Raw genomic sequence first — 15819 nt, 5'->3', positions numbered from 1 at the left:
AATACTTTTTATTGGTAATATTAAATGTTATGGTTTTACACATGGATATCTTCTGTGCTTTACTTTGAGGCTGTAGAAAGGATACGGATTGTGACTGGACATATAACTTGTGAATAGATCGAGCAGCTGGCTGAACTCCATTACTCTGTATCGGGCACTTATGCAAGTCTTGATGGTGAGCAGGGTGGATAACTAAACGGAGGGGAGAGTCTGTGCTAGGTCGGTGGTGGTGGTCCCCGCCCCCATACCCTCACATGTAGTGTGAAGTTGCAGCGTATCCACACCAGTAAGGGTGTTTGCTTTAAATAACAGTCTGCACTATCATTTGTTTCTCTTTTTTTTCTCTTTCTCATTTGTGTCTGAGGTGTATCTGTGCCTAGGAGAGGAAAAAAAACTTTGGGAACAAGTTAACTCCTGGCTGTATGGAATGAGCGCAGGCTATTTTTGGAAACAAAGCTGCTGTTCATAGTGTCAAGATTACATGCAAGAATCCTATTTCCATGTAGAGAGATTATCAGGCAGCACAATAGAGTTATGGGAAATAAATAAAAATAAAGAGTCTATGAAGTCTAAAAATCAACATTGCATATGAAATGTTCTTATAAAAAGTTATAATGGCTTTACCTATGTTTTTGCTGTAACTCACTCTCCAAGTCCGACTTAGCCCCGCCCCCCTGCAAACGAGTGCCATGGCACATTTGTATCGCAGATAGGGAGTGCCATGGAAAGCACCACAGCACTTATTTGCAAGGGGCGGGGCTATGCACTGGAAGCCATTGCATACGGGGCCTGGAGGGTGATTTACTGCAAAAGCAACAGTAAGGCCATTATATGTTTTTATAAGAATGTGATAAACACAATGTTGATTTTACACTTTATAAGATCTTTAAATGATACTGTATAAGTACAGCTGCGACTTCTGGATGCAGGTTAAAAAAAAAAATGTATTAAAGTGAACCTCCAGACTAAAAATCTAATCAGCAGCTCTTGGTGTTTCTTTAACAGTTTGACAGCATCAGAACGTTGTTTTTCTTACCTAAGCCTAATTTTTAGCTACATAGAAGCTAAACTCCGCCCCATCAAAGAAAACTGCCTGGGCATTTTTCCCCTGATGCTGTGCAAAGCATGATGGGATTTCTGATGTTGTTGTTCTCGTTGCGTAGCAGCTGGGAGGAGTGATCAGGACACAGGACATATATATGTGTATATATACAAATAAAAAGTGCGTTTCTTCAAGAGTAAAATGAGCCCTAAATTACTTTTCTCCTATGTTGCTGTCACTTACAGTAAGCAGTAGAAATCTAACATTACAGACAGATTTTGGACTAGCCCATCTTCTGAAGAGTGGGGGGGGGGGGGGTTCTCAGGGTTTTCTTTATTTTTAAAAGCACTTAGTGAATGGCACTTGTTCCGTCCAACTGCCAAAAAAGTGTGCAGTGAGCAGGGAGGCTAGCCAGCAACTTTGTATACATCTTTTTCAGGGAATGTCTTTGTAAAGAATAAAGGCCATGCTGAGAATCCCCTACGGAGGTGGACTAGCCCAAAATCTGTCGGTAATGCCAGATTTCTAATACTTACTTTAAGTCACAGCAACATAGGAGAAAAGTAATTTATGACTCATTTTACTCCGGGAGAAATGCACTTCTTATTTGTATTTGTTTTAAATTGTAAGATTTTCCCGACAGTTCCTCTTTAAGGAGTGATTTGCTAAAAGTAGGATCATTACTGTTTGAACTATTGCAAAGTAGGCATTAAAACTTTTAATTTTCAACTGGTTATAGCCTTCTAGCATCTACTGTATACTTTATATGAAAGCTGGTTAGTTAGATCTTTGATTCTTTCTATCAGTTTATTTAAAGGGAACCTAAAGTGATAGGAATATGGGGGCTGCCAGTGAGACAGCTAAATCTTTAATCCTAGGTTGTTAACTCATAAAACCAAAAGAAGAACAGTGGACTTCAGGAAAGTCCTATTTAGGCTTAGTCCTATAGATATAATAGTTTACTTAATCAGTCTATTTTCAAGTTCACTTTAAATTTTGTGCGATGGTGAAAAAAACTATTACAAAAAGTGGGCTGCAAAGGTTATCTGTTAGGGCTCGTTTCCACTGTAGCGTTGCGGAATCGCCTGGATTCCACCACTGAAGAAATCGTATGCGACTGCGTTTCCCCATGCGGATTTACCCGCGATTTTGCATGCGATTTCGCATGGCACGGAGCCAGGCGAATTTAACCATGTCACTGCCTGTGTAAAATTCCATTGCCTTTCATGCGAAATCGCATGCGAAATCGCGGGGAAATCCGCATGACAAAGCCGCATGCGATTTCCCTATTGAATGCATTAGCGGCGATTCGCCCGCATTCCTGCCGCACGCGAAATCTGACGACCCTGTCGTGCAGATTTTTCCCGCACCGAAAAACGCTGCCGCCGCCGCACACGTGGAAACAGCCCCATCCACTAACATTGAGTATGCGAATCCGCATGCAGTGCCCGCATGCGGATTCGCTATAGTGGAAACGAGCCCTTAAAGGACCACTGTCGCGAAAATCTTAAAACTTAAAATATATGTAAACACATACAAATAAGAAGTACCCTTCTTCCTGAGTAAAATGAGCCATAGATTACTTCTCTCCTATGTTGCTGTCACTTACAGTAGGTAGTAGAAATCTGACATTACCGACAGATGTTGGACTAGCCCATCTCCTCATGGGGGAATATCAGCATGGCCTTTATTCTTTATAAAGACACTCCCTGAAAAAAATGTATACAAAGATGCTGGCTAGACTCCCCGCTCACTGTACACCTTTTTGGCAGTTGGACGGAGCAACTGCCATTTACTAAGTGCTTTTGAAAATAAAGAAGAAAACCCTGAGAACCCCCCATGAGGAGATGGGCTAGTCCAAAATCTGTCAGTTCTGTCAGATTTCTACTACCTACTGTAAGTAACAGCAACATAGGAGAAAAGAAATGTGTGGATCATTTTACTCTGGAAAAAACGTACTTCTTATATGTATATTTTTATATAAATTTTAGATTTTATGATTTTCGTGACATTACTCCTTTAAGACTCCTTATAAAAGTAACGTTCAACTTTTCCTGGAACTTAAAGCCTATATAATATAGACATTTTGTAAAAAAACAACAACAACAAAAACCAACCACGTGACAGTGTTTTTTTACTATCATTTTGCATCTAATAAAATGCTGTAGAAGCTGTTAAAGGAATACTATCGATTCACATATTTTTTTCAATTGACACAGGAATTGTTTGGGAAGTGCTGCTAAGTACTGGTGTATACATTTTAGTAGCAACTTCTTTGTTTACTGTTAGCAAATTACATTCAAAGTTTACTGATGCCAAAACTGACTTGACTGAGCCCTGAGGAGAGGGGAAATTCCCCTCACACTTGATCAGTGAACTCTATATGTGTAGCTCTGTGTGTGACAGAGAGAGACAGGACACAGGAGCTGCAGCTGTTGGGAGCTCTGTTTCTGACTGAAGTGTCTGAAGAGAGCAGAGGAAATGTAACTAATTGTCACAGCTTTTTCATATTGTTTTTACTTTCAGAGTTTGATATGTTTGATATTTGCTTTCTGTAGTTTGATATGCAGCTCTGGCTGTGCATTGAAGCAGACACCCCTTCTACAATTGATTTGTCCCAATATAGCTAAATCCTACCCTCAATAAATTACAGCTTTTGCCTCTGATATTTAACATGAAAAGTAGGAAAATGTTTACACAGCTACTTAGACATTATTTGTACATTGTCATTTTAGAACACTTGGGTATCGATAGTATTCCTTTAAGACATAAAAATTAGAGTATACTTCTATAAAGGCTCCACATTCCTACTACTGCCAAGGATATGGAGCAGCATTGGGTATTATTCTCTATGCACAGTCCTGGTGCTCTTTAAGCGCTGGTCAGTAATGTCACTTACAGCAGGTAGCATTAATATGACAGCTGTAACAGATTTTGGAGTAGTGGAACTCCTCATGGGGGATTATTAAGGCCCTACCCACCTCCCGATTTTGTCCGCAATTTTCTGGGGACTGGTGATTTTTTAAGCGACAAGCAAACGTGGGTAAAGGTGCATAATTAGGTGAATGATGCTTTGCGTCGTGTGGCGATATCGGGTCCTATCGCATGATGATGCGTGTTCCCACGGGCAGGTAGATAGATTGGGGAACCTCGTTTCCCAATCCATCGTTAATTGAGTATTCAGCTTTAGGAATTCCATTCTTTTTAAAAGCACAGTCCAACTGCCAGAATGGTGTGCAGCATGGAGACAGGCTTCCTGGCATCTTTGTGTACATCTTTTCCAGGAAGTGCTTTTGAAAAAGAATGAAGGAAACTTAGAATCTCTTACGAACAGATGTTCCAGTCCAAAACTTGCTAGAGCTGCCAGATTAATGCAACTCATGGTAAATGACAGATTCATAGGAAAAAATAAGTAATTTATAGTGAATTCTACTAGATGGACTAGATGTACATCTTATATGCAGGGCCGGTCCTACCATGAAGACACCTGAGTCATATGGTAAAATCTAGGGAGTGGCGCTGGCTCTTTGAATAAGCAGAGTGCTTGTAGTGGAGCACAGTTACCTAGCCCGGTGCTGGATCCTTTCCTCCTCTGGACTGCAATCTATCACAGTGCAGCAGTGTTTGTCCATAGGCTTCTGCTGTCACATGATGTGCATCGGGAGCCTGCAGAGAGACGCTGCCACGTGGTGATAGGAAAGGCACAGTGCAGAAGAGGAGCAGACTCAGTGATGGACCAGGAACATGTGCTCTGTTGCGGCAGCTCTGCATATTCAGATGAGGAGGATAGGGAGATGTGGTCCCCTTGGACACTTCTTATACTGTGGAAGTAAGATGGATGGGACACAGAATCTTTTCACACATCTTGCAAGGGGGTGAGGGAGGTTTACAGATACTGGCCGCTTTTTTTTCTTGGTGACGGGGAGGGGGAAGGGTGGGTCTAGGGTAAATTCGCCCAAAAATTTAAAACCAGTTCTGCTTATATGAATGCATTTTAAATGTACATTTTTGTATGTGTGATAAGTGGTACTTAAAATTGTACAGAGTGTTTTCGCCAATTATGTCAGTATACATTTCAAACCTTCAGCCAGACTCCTTAGCGATACTGTCTGGAGAAAAAAAAATTCACTCAACACTGGCTCAAATTTTGCTGCAGCAAGACCGGAAGACCTGTCCCATTATTGTCATTACATTTTGCACAGTATGTTCTTTCTGAATAGTTTAATTGAATGTGAAGACTGCTAAGTTAAGACTATCATAGCTAATTTTGAAGAAAGTATGATGGCTTAACATGCTAAACCTTGCACAAGTTAGGCACCACATAGTTTGTGATGCAGGTCTATAACATGCTTTCCAGAGATGTCAGTAATTCTGCTTCAGCAGAAGCTGTCATTTGGTTTTAATAACTGTTTATACTGAATGTTCTCTCTTAATTGTTTAATTGACTATAAATGCTGCTCATTTCACACTTTCTTTAATAATGCAGGAAAATCCATGTAACTGATCTGTAGGGAATTAACCATTTGCCTTCAATACATTTCAAAACTGTAAACAGTGAAACAGATTTAGAAATAGATTTAGACAAGCTAACTCCAGGTTTAAGGTTTAAACATCAATACTTTATTTAAAATATTTTGTGGTTTACACCGTATACCACACAGTTCCCAGTGTTGCTCAAGTTGGGCTGCTCTTGCAAAAGTACCCTTGCTTCTTTTAAAGGATAACTTAAGTGAGAGGCATATGGAGGCCGCCATATTAATTTTCCTTTTAAGCAATACCAGTTACTTGGCTATCCTGCTGATCCTCTGCCTCTAATACTTTTAGCAACAGACCCTGAACAAGCATGCAGCAGATGAGGTGCTTCCGACATTATTGTCAGATCTGACAAGATTAGCTCCATGCTTGTTTCTGGTGTGATTCAGGCACTACTGCAGCCAAATAGATCAGCAGGACTGCCAGGCAACTGGTATTGTTTAGAAGGAAATAAATATGGCAGCCTCCATATTCTTCTCACTTCAGTCATCCTTTAAGTCTATAGGAAATAAAGCATAACTCAATTCTTCAGGCAGTTGATTTATTCAAACGGAATCAAGCGCAAAACCCTGTCATCCAGAATGTCAATAACAACATTTCATTTAAAGGACAACTGACCTGAGAGGCATATGGAGGCTGCCATATTTATTTCCTTTCAAACAATGCACATTGCCTGGCTGCCCTGCTGATCCTCAGACTCAAATACTTTTAGCCATAGACCCTGAACAAGCATGCAGGTGTTTAACTCAAGTTTGACTACATTTGCCATGTGCTTGTTTCAGGTGTGTGATTCAGACACTACTGATGCATGAAACACCAGCAGGATGCAAGACAACCAGGCCCATATGCAATTCTCTTTTTCTCCTGAGTTTACTCCTAAGTGATATTTTTCAAAATGTCTTTTAAATCACCAGTAAGCAATAAAATACATACAATTTTCCACCTACTGTATATTCCTGCGTATAAGACTACTTTTTAACCCTTGAAAATCTTCTGAAAAGTTGGGGGTCGTCTTATACGCCTGGTGTCATTAATGCCAGGTGATACGCCCTATCCTGTTACCGCCTCTCAGATCTCCCTGCTGAGCGAGAGCAATCTATTCTTCCATACCGCTCTGATAAACAGGTAGACAAGGAGAGCTGACCAGTCTACTTAAGGAGAGTTGACCAATCCAACAAGTCAATTGACTATACACTGTTATATACTGGGTAACACATACAGTACAGCACCAGTATCTGTTCATACACAGCACCAGTACATGATTTTTGAATTTTTATTTTAATTTGGTGTGCGTTGGAAGAGGGGTAGTCTTACACAGCGAGTATATCCCAAACTCCATATTTTAACTGGAAAAGTTGGGGGGTCATCTTATACGCCCAGTCGTCTTATACGCCGGAATATACGGTACTTTTTTGGTACTTTTGAAAAGTGCTGAAAAGTTATTGTAAATAGAAGATGAAAAATGATCTACTAGGAGAAAAAGTTAATTGCCTATGGCCCGCAGTGTGCAATACTTTCAATGCTATGCAGCAGGGTTAAAGAACACATTTTTCGGACTATAAGATGCTCCAGACCATAAGACACAACTAGGTTTACAGGACAAAAATCAGGGGAAAAACATATACTATATTCCTATACTCATTTTACCTGGGGAGGGAGTGGGCATCTGGGGATCCCCTTGTTAAAGTGGACTCCCAAATGCCACCATGAACCCCCTATGTGTTAGCCTTGAACATCCCACGGAACACTGTTCAAGCAATCATTCAGAAATGGAAGGAGTATGGCACAACTGTAAACCTACCAAGACAAGGCCATACACCTAAACTCACAGGCCAAACAAGGAGAGCGCGGATCAATAATGCAGTCAAGAGGCCCATAGTGACTCTGGATGAGCTGCAGAGATCTACAGCTCAGGTGGGAGAATCTGTCCATAGGACAACTATTAGTCATGCACTGCACAAAGTTGGCCTTTATGGAAGAGTGGCAAGAAGAAAGCCATAGTTAACAGAAAAGCATAAGAAGTCCTGTTTGCAGTTTGCCACAGGCCATGTGGGGGGCACAGCAAACATGTGGAAGAAGGTGCTCTGATCAGATGAGACCAAAATGGAACTTTTTGGCCAAAATGCAAAACGCTATGTGTGGTGGAAAACTAACACTGCACATCACTCTGAACACACCATCCCCACTGTCAATTATGATGGTGGCAGCATCATGCTCTGGGGTGCTTCTCTTCAGCAGGGACAGGGAAGCTGGTCCGAGTTGATGGGAAGATGGATGGGGCCAAATACAGGGCAATCTTGGAAGAAAACCTCTTGGAGTCTGCAAAAGACTTGAGACAGGGGTGAAGGTTCACCTTCCAGCAGGACAACCACCCTAAACATAAAGCCAGGGCGACAATGGCATGGTTTAAAACTAAACATATCCATGTGTTAGAATGGACCAGTCAAAGTCCAGATCTAAATCCAATCGAGAATTTGTGGCAAGATCTGAAAGCTGCTGTTCACAAACGCGGTCCATCTAATCTGACTGAGTTGGAGCTGTTTTGCAAAGAAGAATGGGCAAGGATTTCAGTCTCTAGATGTGCAAAGCTGGTGGAGACATACCCTAAAAGACTGGAAGCTGTAATCGCAGCAAAAGGTGGTTCTACAAAGTACTGACTCAGGGGGGCTGAATAATTACGCACACGCCACTTTGCAGTTATTGATTTGTAAAAAATGTTTGGAATCATGTATGAGTTTCGTTCCACTTCTCACATGTACACCACTTTGTATTGGTCTTTCACGTGGAATTCCAATAAAATTGATTCATGTTTGTGGCAGTAATGTGACAAAATGTGGAAAACTTCAAGTGCGCCGAATACTTTTGCAAGCCACTGTATCTTCATACCTGAGGTGAGTGAGGCTAACTTTAAGTGATGCTATAGGCTCAACTACTATTCTTAAAGGGTTAGTATCTGAGTGCCAACATACGAGGGGGTATCATTGCGTTTCAATTATCAGTTTTTGACAAATTTGACAGAAAGTTTGGTTTTGAATTGCAGTTATTAACTCTTCTCTACGCAGTCACCATCTATATTTACACATTTTTCCAGCACTTCTTGACAGTCTGAATACTGTTCTTGTAGAAGTCTGAAGATTGCGCCTGAAACCACTCTCCCACTTCAAGAATGACATTTTTCATTTTTGGGAACAAGAAAAAGTCACTTGGTGTAAGATTGGAAGAATAGAGCAGATGCTGCAAGATCTCAAAGTCACCTTCCCTTGCTTTGTCTACTGCAGCTTGTGATGAGTGAGCTGGTGCTTCGTACCTCAATCTTTTCCATCCAGGGGGCGTTACTACAGGGGAGCCATCTTTGATACTGCAGGGGGGCCCAGAGCTGTAAAGTGGCCCCAACTATTACTCCACCCCCTCCAAAATACGGGGCCAACCTTCAGATCAAGTGTTTTTGTGGGTACACTTGTTATGGGTGTGAAAATGATGATATCCACGCTTGTTTTATGACCCTTGTAAGATGGGCATCAAGGCTGTGCGGGTCATTAGGGGTAGGCAAGAGGAAGTGGGCGAACATTGGTGGGCCTCATCAATGTTTGGTAAGAGGGCCCCATAATCTGTAGTTATGCCCCTGTTTCCTTCTCACACTGTAGTCACTTCTGACAAAATTTGTAAAAGAATTAGATGATGCAATGAGCTGATGTTCTCAACATAATGCACTCAGGGACCAATGATAACACTGACAAAATGTAATCAATATACTATAATAACTTTCGGGTGATAATTAAAACTTTACTATACCCCCTCATACACACCATCATAGCAATCATTAATTTTCTCAGTGGTAGTTTTTGAATTGTTGCATGTCATTTTCTGCCTTCAATTTGTCTGACTATTAACTTATCATTAGTTTCACCTTCTCTGGTTGTTGAAATGTGAAGTGCTGAAAATGGCTATGGATGGGCTAGTCTCCCTTTCATGTACTCATTACTCTAAGCTCGGAACAAAGCAATCACTAAAGTCAAAGAGAACTCAACAGCAACCTTTATGTACCACCTACAGTGCAGTTTATTTGTATATTTATACAAGAGGATAAGCTGGAATGTCAGCTTCTGTTAGTGACATTTAATTATCTGTTGGTTTCTTTTGAGACATGAAGGAGATGAGTGAAAGCCATACTCCCATGGGATGAGCCTTTTAAAGTTGGCTGAAACTGACCAAGGAAGGATGAGATGAGCCTAAAGGCATATCCTAAAATGCAAGACTTAAAGAACAATGTGAACAAGTATGTAATGTTGACATAATGTAGACGTTGGCTTTTTTTTGTTTACTATATGCGACTTACACAGACTACATCTCTGTCATTTATGCTTTTACCCTACGTTTCTTTAAAGGACCACTATGGCAAAAATGTGAAAGGCATACATATAAAATGCGCATTTCTCCCAGAGTAAAATGCTAAAGAAATATATTTTTTTCCTATATTGCTGTCACTTACAGTAGGCAGTGAAAAAATCTGACGGATCTGACAGGTTTTGGACAAGTCCATATCCTAATGGGGGATTCACATGTACTTCTTTATTTACAAAAGTACTTACTAAATGGCAGTTGCTCATTCCAACTGCCAAAACAGTATAGAAATGAGTACAATGAATAGCTGATATCTTTGTTTGTATCCTTTATTTTTGCTTTTGTAAAGAATAAAGGGAATAAAGGAAATATTTAGAATGTCTCGTGTTGAGATGAACTAGTCTAAAACCTGGTAGATCTTGCTGCTCTTTATTGCCTACTGTAAGTGACCAGCAAAATAGGAGAAAAGGAATGTGTAGTGCATTTTACACTGGAAAAAATGTACATTTAATAAGTATGTATTTTAAATTTCATTTTTTTTCAAAATAGTTGCCCTTTACAATGTATTTATTTATTTAATTTTGCCTTCGAGGGGTCCAGATGATATTGGTGGGTTTAAATTATGTTTGACTCACAACTTGTTTTTAATCTACTCAGCACATTGTTTATGATCTAAATACTGTATAATTGCACATACTTACAATGCAAGTACGCTTTATTGCCTAAAGTGTTGGGTTGTTACTCCTAATAATTGAATTCTGGTGTTCCAATCACTTCCATGGCAACAGGTGTATCAAATCAAGCACCTAGGTAAGCAGATACACTTCTACAAACATTTGTGAAAGAACAGGTTGCTCTCAGGAGGCCAGTGAATTCCAGTGAGGTACTGAGCCGATGGGATATCACCTGCGTTTTCTCACTTGTAAATATTCCAAGGTCCACTGTTAGAGGCATGACAAATACCGAAGCAGTTGGAAACAACACCAATTCAGCTACCACGGCAGCTCATGTAAAATTGCAGAGTGGGATCAGAGCATACTGTGGCAGACAGCAAGGATAAAGTTGAAAAACACTTTGAAACCCCCATTAACCCTTACCGGCTGGTGCAGGATCTGGTCAGTCATGCCAATCCATAATTGCAAACGAGAAGGATCTGCAAACCAGGTGAGATGGGTGAAAAAGGTGGTATTCTTTATTAGTAACTCCACATAACAGAGGACAATAAAACCACAGGATCAACTGCTAAGGGCAGATTATAGATCCAATCAACTATGACTAAGGGCATATTGTAGGCCAGATATGCGTCAGTTGATCCCGTGGTTTTATTGTCCTCTGTTATGTGGAGTTACTAATAAAGAATACTAGCTTTTTCAGCCACCTCGCCTGGTTTGCAAATCCTTCTCGTTTGCAATACTGTGGCAGACATTGTGCAGAAGTTGCCAACTCTCTGCGGAGTAGGTAGCTATAGACCTCCAGATTTCATGTGTACTTCAAATTAGCTCAGAAACAAACAGAGCACAGAGAGCTTTTGGGTAGATTTCCACTAGCGCCGGCCCACTTGTGAACCACGATTATACATCCAAATAAATCCCAGTAGTTATGCCATGCATGGCTATTGGGATTCAGGTGCATAGTCCAGAATTTTGAAGTGCTTCAGATTTTTTTTTCATTCACACGATTCAGAAGCAACCTTTTGATTTCAATAGGCTGAGATTCCTGATCTCTATTAGCGTATGTAAAATTGGACACACCAAGCCCTAGTGGAAACGGGCCCTTATGGAATGGGTCTCCTATTCTGAGCAGCTGCATCCAAGCCTAATATCACCCAGTACTATGTAAAGTGTTGGATGCAGTGGTGCAAAGAACATCTCCACTGGACTCTAGAGCAGCGGAGATGTGTTCTCTGGAATGATGAGTCATGTTTTTCTATTTGCCAATCTGATGGTTTTTCTATTTGCCAAGCTGAAGTCTGGGTTTAGCAGATACCATTAAATGGTAATTGCCTAACTGCATTGAGCCAAGTGTAAAGTTTGCTTTAGGGGGGATTATGGTTAGGTTGGTCCATTAGGTCTAGTGAAAAAGGTTATGAATGTTTCAGAACACCAGGACATTTTGGACAATTTCATTTTTCCAACCTTGTGAGAGCAGTTTGGGGATGATATAAAGACATGGATGAGCATGTTTGGTGTGGAAGAACTTGACTGGCTAGCTCAGAGCCCTGACCTCAACCTGATACAAAACCTTTGAATTTGCAAATAATTAGAGCCTTCTCATCCAACATCAGTGTCTGACCTCACACATTTTGGAAGGATGGTCGAGAATAGCCATTAACACACTCCAAAAACTTGTGGAAAGCCTTCCCAGAATACTTGAACCTGTTATAGTTGCAAAGGGTGGGCAACTCCATATTAAAGCTTATAAATTAAGAATAGGATTTCATTAAAGTTCATGGGCCCTGTGTAATTCCAGTTTATAAGAAACTCGCTGCATGTGAGATTCTTATGACCTGGCGTGGCCCAGGAATTACTGGCAAGTTCAATTGCCAGCTTCAGATGGGCCTGGCAGACATCCTGTAATTTCCTTAAAGTACCCCTGAACCGAGTTTTTTCTCATGTTTTAATTATGTTTTATCTGCAGTGCCAAAGCACCATCCTCACCCTCCAGCACCCCCCGTGGTCCTCGCACTGCTCAGCCATAATATTTGAGTAAGCAGAATGTTGATTAAGGGCAGAGAGCAAGTGGCAGTTCCCCTCCTCTCAGCCCGACTTTAGGAACGCCCCTTTCACTCCCCACTTATTGTTCCCGATACTGCACACAGCGTGCAGGAGAGCTGCGACATGTGTGTGCTTCGGGATTGTTGTAACTACTTGCGCAGCATAGTTCCTTATGGTCATAAAATGCAATTCCATTGGAACACATTGCATGTGCTGCAATCACATTTTCGGAAAATGGAAAAGTGCATACACATTTTAACAAGTGTGAACCCTGTCTAATCTGTGCACCTGTAAGTTTTCTCCTTAAAGGACCACTATTGCACACTACATGTTTACACATACAAAAGAAATTTACATTTTTCTAAGAGTAAAATGCACCATAAATAAAAAAAATGTCCCCCTATCTTTGTCACTTACAGTAGATAGTAAAAAGCTGACAGATCTGACAGGTTTTGGACTAATCAATCTCATAGGGGGAAAATTCCTTTTAGTAAGTGTTTCTGAAACTAAAGAAAAACCTGAGACTACCCCATGTGGAGATTGACTAGTCCAAAACTCATCAGATCCATCAGAGTTTTACTGATTTCTACTGAGGTAGCCTGAGAATCTAGCATCTGTAGAATCCAGCAACTGTACAATGGCCTCAGATCCCTATTGATGCATCGGCAAGCAATCTGATTTGGGGGAATCAATGCAGCTGAGCACAGCCTGAAGTCATTGCTCTCCTACTTACCAAATTTTGAGATGCTCTGTTGCCCCTCCACAGAAACAGAAAGTGTTGCTAGCCATGAGACTAGAGACGAGTCTGTAACAACATCAGGCACCGAACTGTCATCTAAGTGACCAAGTTTGGACCCCAGCAGGTGAAAGAATTTGAATGTATGTATGCACTTTTAGTAAAAGAGCCCTTAGTGCTACAAATAAACAAGCTGGTAAAGGGGTCTTTGGAACCTAGCAGGTTACAAGTACCACTTTATCTGGAAGGAGAAACTGCAACACAAAGTTCCAGCTTCTACCTATACAAGATCTGCCTGTCACATAAGTAGTAGTACAAAAAGTCTAATTTTAATGATATAATGGCCAAGGAGAATGCTGGTTGTTGCTTCTAGGCAATAGAAAAACAACAGAGAATGGGGTCCTTGACAAATCTTGTTCATGCAGAAGTAGCCTATTTTGTCTTGACATTATTTCAGTAAAAATAGGCAATTTGTCTGCAAGTTTGTGTTAATTATTTGGCACATCTCTACTCCAGCTTGCCCAATATTTAACTCCACACATTAGGAAACGGGGTCAGTGACCTGGGTTGGCCACTTTGTCATCTAAAGGCTCTTCTGACCACCAAGTCTGCTTTTCAAGGATGTTTGGTTTAGCAGATGAAACCTTCATGTCCAAATGCCCTAAACCTTTAGTGATGTTAGAATGATCATACCTGGATTAAAAGAATTGTCCACCTTTTTAGGACTAGTACCTTTCTTTTGCAACATCTCCTCTACCGCTATGCTAATTTTACTTTCTTACCTATCATCATCATCATCATCAAGCCAGCCTGACACTTGCTCCTACTGCATCCGTATTATGGACTCCAAAACAGCTTACATTCCAGTTCACTTTGATCTGGTTAGAATAGAGGCTCTCACAAAAGGCTTCTGGAATCTGTAAGTCCTCCTGTTCCCTCACCATCCCTCTGCACAGCTCCCTTGCCCCACTCTCCCCATCCATAAGCTGGCCGCCTCGGCCAGTCGTTGGCCGCAGTAGCAATTTTTTCTAACTGCACAAGTGCAGTGATGGGTATAAGATGGTTGAGGCATTCAGAGTTCGTAGAAGGACATTGGAGGAATGGAGCAGTGCAGAGTGACGCCAAGGGACCAGGAGGATGTCAGGGGGCTGGAAGAAGCCCCATGTAAGTAGCATGCCACAATACTTTTCACTTCAAATTTCCTTTAAGTCTCTGGCCCAAAATAAGCATACAGATCAAATGCTTCTTAACTGATGGTTTGACTCTACTGGCTGAATACTTTTTGCAGGTGTGTGACTCAAAAACAACAAAAGCAAAGGCAAAGCTTAGAATGGCAGCAAAGAGTTGGTTATAATCAATTGAATATGGCAGTCTTCACATTCCTCTTACTTAAGGCTCCCTTTAATACTGCTAACCTTGAAAAAACGCACAACACACGCACACACACACACATACACATGTGCACATGCAAACACACACACATGTACACACACATGTGCACAAGCAAACACACACACATGTACACACACATGTGCACAAGCAAACACACACACATGCACACACAAACGCAAAAGAGAAAGTCATCAAAAAATAACTGATGCTGCTTGTGCAAAAATATGTATTGCCACATTTTCAGAGTTGCATACTGTATCTGTTCAGCAAAGGTCAAAAAAGGTCCTATGGGTGGGACAAGCAGTCTGAAAGATTTTTTTCTTAATTCTTCCTTCCACAAAAGATCCTTTAAAACCCCCATAAAACCTAATTGTGGCAGGATTCACAATTTACCACATACTTTCACCACGGAACAGAAGATGCAGCTGAACTGAGCAGAGGATGAGGCACGCCAGTGATTGCTCTGCAGTCTGCAGCCTGTTGGGATCTTAAAGAATGATTGTATGAAATTATTGATGATAATTGTAGGTTCCGCTGGCTAATGGCAGTTTGCCCATTACCAATGGCGCACCGGTGCCCCTCGGCATTATTTTTCTTTGAATTCTTGCATTGTTTACCCTGTTTGATGACAGGGCTCAGTCTCGTTTTTAGAAACAGACAGATGTGCTAGTTAAAAGAGTCTGCATGCAAAAGAAGCTTTCTTTGCAAAGAGTTGGTCACCCGTTGTTCTCTGGGTTTGGCCGCTCTGTTAGTTGGGCACATTTCATCACATGGGCACGCCTTGCATGTGCTGATCCCATCACCTCCATGGAAAGCAGCAAAGCAGGAGCGCCTTATAAACAGCTTTATTACGTTGAGTGTTTAAACCCCCGGTGGGACATTCATTAGAACCAGATGCAAGTTCTGGGAATGGCTGACACACTGACTGTAATAATGCTGTTTGGAAAGAGCTTCCCGCTCCTGTATAGAGGCATCATTATTTACAGCACTTTATGTGCCCTAATGGACGGCTGCTTGTCTACCGTCTTTGCTCACTCATACGTATAGCTGTTCTGCGGCTT

The 15819-nt window shown here is 41.2% G+C and overlaps 1 long non-coding RNA gene across 1 annotated transcript in view; it reads left to right on the top strand.

The window, feature by feature from the left end:
* Positions 1 to 9982, top strand: part of LOC137544023 (uncharacterized) — a 270055-nt gene extending 260073 nt beyond the window's left edge. The window contains exon 7 of the long non-coding RNA XR_011025700.1: positions 9718 to 9982. This is a non-coding gene — a long non-coding RNA (uncharacterized lncRNA). The remainder of the gene's footprint in view (positions 1 to 9717) is intronic.
* The last annotated feature ends 5837 nt before the right edge of the window (positions 9983 to 15819 follow it).

Source organism: Hyperolius riggenbachi, chromosome 2 (assembly GCF_040937935.1).
Source record: "Hyperolius riggenbachi isolate aHypRig1 chromosome 2, aHypRig1.pri, whole genome shotgun sequence".
Classification (NCBI taxonomy): domain Eukaryota; kingdom Metazoa; phylum Chordata; class Amphibia; order Anura; family Hyperoliidae; genus Hyperolius; species Hyperolius riggenbachi.
Note: the sequence above shows the minus strand (reverse complement) of the source record. Positions and strands in the feature narration are given on the sequence as shown.